The 7,868-nt window shown below is 43.8% G+C and overlaps 1 long non-coding RNA gene across 1 annotated transcript; it reads right to left on the bottom strand.

Annotated features, from left to right (window-relative positions):
- Positions 1-1,418: 1,418 nt before the first annotated feature.
- Positions 1,419-7,221, bottom strand: LOC142589599 (uncharacterized). The gene is made up of 2 exons (XR_012829899.1): positions 5,713-7,221; positions 1,419-4,223 (listed from the first exon to the last, which is right to left on the bottom strand). It is a non-coding gene; the product is annotated as an uncharacterized LOC142589599 (long non-coding RNA).
- Between the last annotated feature and the right edge of the window lie 647 nt (positions 7,222-7,868).

The raw sequence follows: 7,868 nt of genomic DNA, 5'->3' as shown, positions 1-7,868 counted from the left end.
TATATACAATTAAGTATTGATCTTAAATGGCTAAAGAATATTAGTAGTTTGGAGCCCGTCCTCGAGATTATCTAGCCGAGCGAAGACATTTTGATTAAACATGGTTTTGTAAGAGCTATGCGAACAAATATTTTCCAATTAAATAGTCTCGGAAAGCGTAACTGACGCAGAAAAAGAAAGTCTGTAAAGTCAACCTGACCGCACATAGCCTTTTGTGATGTCAATGATATGGCTCCGTAAGCGTGTTCCTGGTGGCCAGTCCACTTTCGATTTTTATTAAGAGGAAGCTTTAGCTCGGGCCCAACTCCGACGCGGCCTATTCAAACACATGTAAAAACGCAAAAACGTTTTTCTGAGATAACCCCCGGACAGATTTTAATGAAATTTGTTGCATTTGAGAGGGCAAGTGAAATTCTAGTGACTGTTGGTCGCGGAATTTCTATTTAGGTCCTGAATTTTGTTAAAAAGATTTTCAAAAATTCGAAAGTTTGAAAAAAATAGAAGCACGAAGTTTACAAATTCATAACTCTGCATCAAGAGCAGATATCGCGGTTCTGTAAACGAGATCCATCAGATCATTGAAAGCGGACAAATTCGATATGTCATTTTATATCTTACGTGAATTTGTTACGTTGTTTACATTGGGTTCTTCAAAACCTATATCTCCATTTTACCATATTTTTTGACATTCATGTGTAACGTATCAATTTTGTCCGCTTTAGATGTACTATTAGATGCAGTTCACGGAATTGTATTATCAATTTTCGTTGCTGAGTTACAGAGTTCTAAACTTGATAGTTTCGTTTTTTGAAAATTTTTGATTTTTGCCAATTTTTAATAAAACATTGACGACCTAAATCGAAAATTCGAAACCAACAGTTACTAGATTTTAGGTTTTTCTTTTAAATGCAACAAATTTCGTCAAATTTGGTGCAGTGGTTGCCGAGAAAAACGAATTCTGCTTTTAGATGTATTTAGAAAGGAGCACCCGAGCTAAAGCTTCCTCTTAAGAGGAAGCTTTAGCTCGGGCCCAACTCCGATGCGGCCTGTTCAAATACATGCAAAACGCAAAAACTCTTTTCTGAGATAACCCCTGACCAATTATAATGAAATTTGTTGTATTTGAGAGAGAAAGTTAAATTCTAGTGACTGTTCCAAGCGGAATTTCAATTTAGGGCTTCAATTTTGTTAAAAAGATTTTCAAAAATTCCGAAGTTTGAAAAGAAAAGAAGCACAAACTTTACAAATTAACTCTGCATCAAAAACAGATATCGCGGTTCTGTAAACGGCATCCACTAGATCATTGAAAGCGGACAAATTTTATATATGATTTCATATCTTGCGTGAATTTCTTACGTTGTGTACAAGGGTTCCGCAATAGCTGTATTTACTTATTACTAAATTTCTTGAGATTCATGTGTAACGTATCAATTTTATCCGCTTTAGGTGTACTATTACATATTTGTTACATCATTTTTCTTTGCTGAAAAATGATGTGATAAATATGTGAAGATTACAGCGTTGTAAACTTGATAGTTTCGTTTTCTGAAGATTTCCGATTTCCGGGTGAGCCGTTCAAGCTGAGAGCGTTGTTGGGCTTCAATGAGTTCGGCAAGGGTGTTGTGAACTCCCAGTTGGTTGAAGAGTTCAGTGCTGGTGTAATGCAGGAGGCGAAGTGCTTGCTTGTAGACCCCTCGTATGAGGGTGTCGAGCTTGTTTTGCTCAGGCCGGTACCAGTTGAAGTACCCAGCAACGTAGGTAATGTGACATATGACAAAGGACTGCACGAGGCGGGAAGGCTTTCTTCTTTGAGTCCCCCTTGTCGGTTAGAGATACGTTTAAGAAGGCACAGGGTGTTTTCGAGATTGGGCACAGATCTTGTTGAAAGCCAAGGCGTTGGAGCCGTTGGTAGAGATGTTGAGACCGAGGACCCGGATACTAGGGACGTGTGGGATAGGACTGCCATCTTGAAGGCGCAGGGTGATGGCGTCACAGGGTCGGTGATCAGCTTGGTGTTTGGGAGAGCGGCTCCACTGAATGGGCTTGTAGAGAAGAAGCTCCGATTTAGCAAGTGAACAGCGCAGTCCAGTTCCTTGGAGATAGGCTTCAACCGTGTCGATCGCCGTTTGGAGGGCTGACTCCACTTGACCATCACTGCCTCGGTACGCCCAGATGGTGATGTCGTCAGCGTAGATGGTATGGTTGATAATGTCGACGCAAGGCCCATCATGACTAAGTTAAAGAGCATGGGAGAGATAACTGAACCTTGCGGGATGCCTTTGCTGCCAAGGGGAAGCTGGTCTGATCGTAAATCCCCGGCCGAGAGGGTGGCTGTGCGATTGCAGAGGAAGTCACGGATGTAATTGTAGGCTCGCTCTCCCAGGTGGAGGTGGGAGACCTGGTCAAGGATAGCTGCATGAGAGAAATGCTGTCAAAGGCTTGAGTGAGGTTGAGTCCGAGGATGGCTTTTATGTTACGTGAACGGTCGTTTAGCACTTGATATTTGAGCTGCAACATAACGTGTTGAGTTGAAAGTTCAGGGCGAAATCCAATGATGGTGTGGGGATAGAGAAAGTTGTCTTCGAGGTGACTGTTGATGCGCGCTAAGAAGGCGTTTCCATCACCTTGTCTACACATGAAGTGAGTGAGGTAGGCCTTAGGTTGTTGAGGCTAGATGGTTTGCCAGGCTTCGGGATTAGGATAACGTTGGCAGTCTTCCAGGCAGCTGGGAGGGCGCCATTGCACTGGCAATCGTTGATGTAGTCAGTCAGATGCGACACGGTCTCGTCATCGAGATTGCGAAGGGTTTTGTTAGGGATCCCGTCTGGGCCTGGAGCAGAACGACCGTTAAGATTGCGAAGAACAGCATGTATTTCAGATACGCTGAAATCAACGTCTAGTGTAGGGTCGGGATTACCGATGTAATTGCTGTGTGGACTGACTTGTCTCCTGGAGATATATCTGGTGCAGAGGCAGTCAAGCATCTGTTGTGGACCTTGTTTAAGGGTCTCTGTATAAAGGAGTTTCTGCAGCCAATCCTGTTGGGTGGTGGTATTGTCAAGCAGATGTTTGAGGAGTTTCCACGAGGATAAGCGATGAAGTTGTCCCTCCACCGTGTGACACAGCTCAGTCCATTGTTGCCGGCTGAGGGTTTGACAATGCTCCTCGATGGCTGTATTGAGTTTAGAGATCTTACTTCTGAGGCGACGGTTTAGGCGCTGCTCCTTCCATCGAGCTAGGATGGAGGCCTTAGCCTCCAGAAGATGGGCGAGGCGGCTATCCATGCGTTCAACTGGGGCATCTGTAGTTATCACCCGAGTGGCCTTTTGAATGTCAATGCGTAGCGCTTGCATCCAGGTGTTGATGTCGGCAATGCCTTCTGCTGAGGTAGCACCAATGCGTATCTTACGAAAAACATCCCAGTCGGTAATGGCGAATTCTTTAGTGGGGGCAGGGGCGGCAGTGAATTGGGGTAAATACATAGGATATAATGGTTGCTGTCCAGGTCTTGCTGGATATTGGTCCAGTGTGCATATGTTTTATGAAGGTGAGATCGGGGGTAGAGTCCCAGGTACTGGAGGTACCGAGGCGTGTGGGAAAAGAGGGATCCGTGATAAGCGTGAGGCCTAAGTCATGGTAATCTTGCCAGAGGTTGCGAGCTGCAGCTTTCGTGCGAACGTAGCCCCAGCCTCTATGGGCAAGGTTGAAATCGCCGCCGATGAGTAGGGGGTGCATTCCAGCTACCTGAAGAGCCTTCTTAAAGAGGGTGAGGAAGCGACACTTTGCTTTGTCCTTGGGGATATTGTAAATGTTCAGAAGGAAGATGCATTCTTTCCGTTTACGACTGGGAATTAATTCGAGGAATCGATGTTAGATGTAAGGACTGTGGAGATCATGTTGAATAACAGCGATACGACGCCGTACTAGGGTGGAGACCCGGCGAAGAGGGTGGGTGGTATGGAAGGTTTGATAACCGGGGAGCGTGGTGGGGGCGTTATTGGTTTCTTGAAGTAGGATAGCATCCGGGCGGTGGGTATGTTGGCGTAGGTATTGATTGAGTACCAGTTGTTTCTGGTGAAAGCCTCGGCAATTCCACTGCCGAATGAGGGTGTCTTGATTAGTGTGAGCCATGATGGGAGATGGTGGATGTCACCATCGGCATCCCGGAAGGGTCGCAGACAGGGGCGGCATGGCTAGGAGGCATACTGGCCTTTATGCTGAACCTGCATTTAAAACAGACCGTAGGTTATGCTCCATGTGACCATAGTATAATAAATGTACAAAAACTAAACCTAAGACCAGTGAATGACAGCAGCACAAAGATGTGTATCACATGGATGACTAACCACGAGTTTGCAAGTCTGTGTATAAGCTAGGAGTTTCAGCGTGGGTAGCTATACAGACTTGTGCAAAGCACCTGAAACAAAGACACCATGACTTACACTGTTTGGTAGCAGAATGCACAAGCAGATAAAAGGTAAATATACTGAGACCCACAAAACATTCAGTGTGCCAGTTAACTGCATGCACGACATACAAAGCATTGTGTAGTGTCTTGTTATGTTTTGCATTGATATTCATTCAAAAAAAGTATCCGTAGTCTGTAAGTGGTCTCAAATTTTCTACAAAAAATGTAGAAGCTGGGAGCGGGAGGGAGTGAAATGATATAAGTGTCCACATAGTGGGCTCTCCCTTTCGACTGTTGCTGAAGAACTGATGAGCTTGGCTGGGGTACAAGCAAGGAGACAGGCAGGGGGCGTCTGCCTCTTTTTTGCTTGTACCCCAGCCCAGCCGATCAACATTTCAGCAGCAGCCAAAATGTTCTGTACAGTGCAGCTAAAACCAAAAGAGGCCATTGGGTGTGCTCCACTTAAACACAGAATGGAAAAAAAGAAAACCGTGTGCCAACATGGCAAGTGAGACAACCAAGAAGCGGCAGGAGAATTAGCTTTACCTAGTCCTGTAAAGTTGCATTATGAACATTGTGTACCAGTTTGCCAACAACTTCATAGTGTGAAATTCTTACGTTGGAGTGGCCATCTTAAAAGTCCAGCTTAGAAACCTTGAAAGAAACATAATATATGGTACTGTAATTTGCTGAGCCTATGAATGAATTTCATCCTCATGGTGTAGGCGTAATGGAAAGTTAGGTCAAGATAACTGTATTGTTTGTTTTTTACATATATATTCTTATCTCGTTTTTCCCTCTGTTCTTTTTATATATAACATCTTGCATCAGGTAATAAAATTTCAGTTGGCAGTAAGCACTTGTCCTCGTTTTTCTTGCGTCACTTGTCCCTGCTTTGGGGTGTACCACACAATCCAAAGTGTACAAAGTATGTGAGTGTGACATGGTTTAATTGCTAGCTCAGCGTAAATGACAAAACAATTTAGCGTGGACCACTATGCTGGTCCATATGCTTGGCATTTGTGCAGCAGGCACTGCAGCCATACCTAACAGCGACCCAACTAGAGTAGAATGCAGCAATTACAATTTCTTGCAGCACGTGTGCATGAGTCAATCCTAGACATAGGCAAATAAACAGCTGAAAAATCTGAACAGCAATGGCATTCTCAACTTCCTCTGAAGCTATAAATAAAGTGAAATCACCACGCAGACAATCATATAGCTTATAGGGTTAAGCTTAATTCCATCAAGCTAAACTTAGAAAGTCAGAGATGAAAACAGAGCCACAATAGTGAAAAACATACCGGCCTGTGAACTTGGTTGTTAAGCATCCATGATTGACAAAGAACAGCCCCAGAAATCTGAAGCAAAAGAGTGGTTACTATAAAGCATTTGAGTTGCTTCAGGCGGGCTATCTGTACAGTACGGAAGTTGGCAAAAGACGGCTCTGCCGAGGTCGGCTCATACCTGCCTAAAAAAGGAAAAAAAGAAAGATGAGAAACTAAACGTATAATGGTTTCCAGCAAGTACAAGTAAGTAGAAACGGACAGGACAATGCATGCGCATGCGTGGCGGAGATGCTTGGCAGAGATTTTTTCCATATGCATGCGCGGCGGAGATTTGTGGAATGTTTTCACAATAAACTTCAGTTGTAAGTCCAGCATTGTCCTTTCCGTTTCTACTTACTTGTGCTCGCGTCCGTACTTGCTGGAAACCATTACACGTTCACCATGCACCAACTGGCCCAACAAACTACTCTATTTATTAGAAACTAAATTTTGATTCTACACCCGTATACAAGATTTGCTGTTCACATAGCAGAGTTGGAAGTAACTCACTCGAGAAGCAATTTTACAAAATCTTTGAAATCTCAATGCACAGTTTTAATTAATAGCATGCTGACAACCTCCCCCTTGCCTATTATGGATAGTGGCTGAAGTGATGTCGATGCCCTTGGTTGGACATATTCATCACTTTCACCATAGTCTGTGCTGCCATTCTCCTCGTCTTCTCCAAAATCCATCACATGTCGCCGCCTCCTCTTGCCCCGTCCCAATTCTCTTCCACTGTTAGTGTCAGATGAGTACTGGAGGGAATTAAGCTTGTCTTGCGCCCTCTCATATAAATGTCTAGGGGGGGGGGGGGGGTTGTTACAACACAGGAATTGAGAAAGTAAAAGGCAACCTTACCAGCCCAGTGTTTGACGATACAGTCTGCATTTCAATCTAGGAGCCTGTTGGCTTAGTGCCTTGCATCCTTAGTTTTCGTCGTTTTCCAGGGATTTTTTTTTTCTTTCTATTGGCCAAAATGTAGAGTGGTGGTCTTCTTTCAGCCTTGATGTGTGAATGATGGCCAAGCTGTCCTCCTCTTCAGGGAATGACACTATGACAAAGGGGTCACCTAATAACAAGCTATCATTTCAGTTATCAAAATCACCAGAACACTTTCCTTAGTCGTATAACGTGAAGCCAGAAAGGTTCCTAGAGTTCATAATGTTGGCGTGTAAAGCTAAACATGCACAGACACACTCACACACACACAAAAAAAAACTGAAGCAGAGATGTTCTGAACAGCACAGTCACTTTTGGTGCACAAACGGAAAGGCTGCAAATTTTCTGCCAACTGAAAGCATCACACGTTTCATTTTTATTTTTGAAATGGGCCAGAACTGCAGATCAGAAGCTTCGGATGCCAGATGTATATTTAAGAGTGAGGAACTACACGAGTACATGTAAAGCTCTTCCAACTTTCATATTTTCTGCCAATTATTACAGGCTGACAATCTACAGAGTGCAATATTCTCAATCTTTACAATTGTGCCATCATCGCAAGGATGCTTGTAGAGGTTTTTGCCTAGTTTGAAGGTAATGGAATAAATTCCAAGGGCTTTGTACAGTGGCCCAACACATCCAAAAGGCAAAGATCCCTCTGTGTGTTCCTTTCAGCTTTGCACATTCTGAATCTATGAAAATGACATCCCAGCTGGATGGCAGTCAGGCTGAGCTACAATGTGAAGGCCTACTGAAAGAATGTTCTTCAAGAATATGGTTGTGCAGCTGCTCCAGTGGCCTTTTGGGTTTTTGTACATAATTCTTTAGCCTACACATGTAGTTCTCAAATGGGAAACACTGTAGTTGTTAAAGTTTACGGAGAATTCAAAATCATCTGCTGCATGAATAATCACATGAATGTTGTGTGACACATGCTTACCAAACAATGTGATGTCTATCTCAACAAAATGCCTCAGAAGCTTTCTTAGGTACTCCAAGTACTGGCCGCAATACTGCGGGCTACAAAGCAGGTTGACAGCCCAGTGCAATGTAATAAAGTTGTCCACTAGGCGCTGTGCAATGTGTGACTTTAAATGAACAGGCCCTATTATCGCAACTCGGTGTCAAGAACGAGAGACAGACTCTTGGAGCAGACGAAAAGCTTTATACAATATGTACAGATATAGCCG

Source organism: Dermacentor variabilis, chromosome 1, assembly GCF_050947875.1.
Source record: "Dermacentor variabilis isolate Ectoservices chromosome 1, ASM5094787v1, whole genome shotgun sequence".
Taxonomy (NCBI): domain Eukaryota; kingdom Metazoa; phylum Arthropoda; class Arachnida; order Ixodida; family Ixodidae; genus Dermacentor; species Dermacentor variabilis.
The sequence above is the reverse complement of the archived record's forward strand: the minus strand, read 5'-3'. Positions and strand labels throughout refer to the sequence as shown.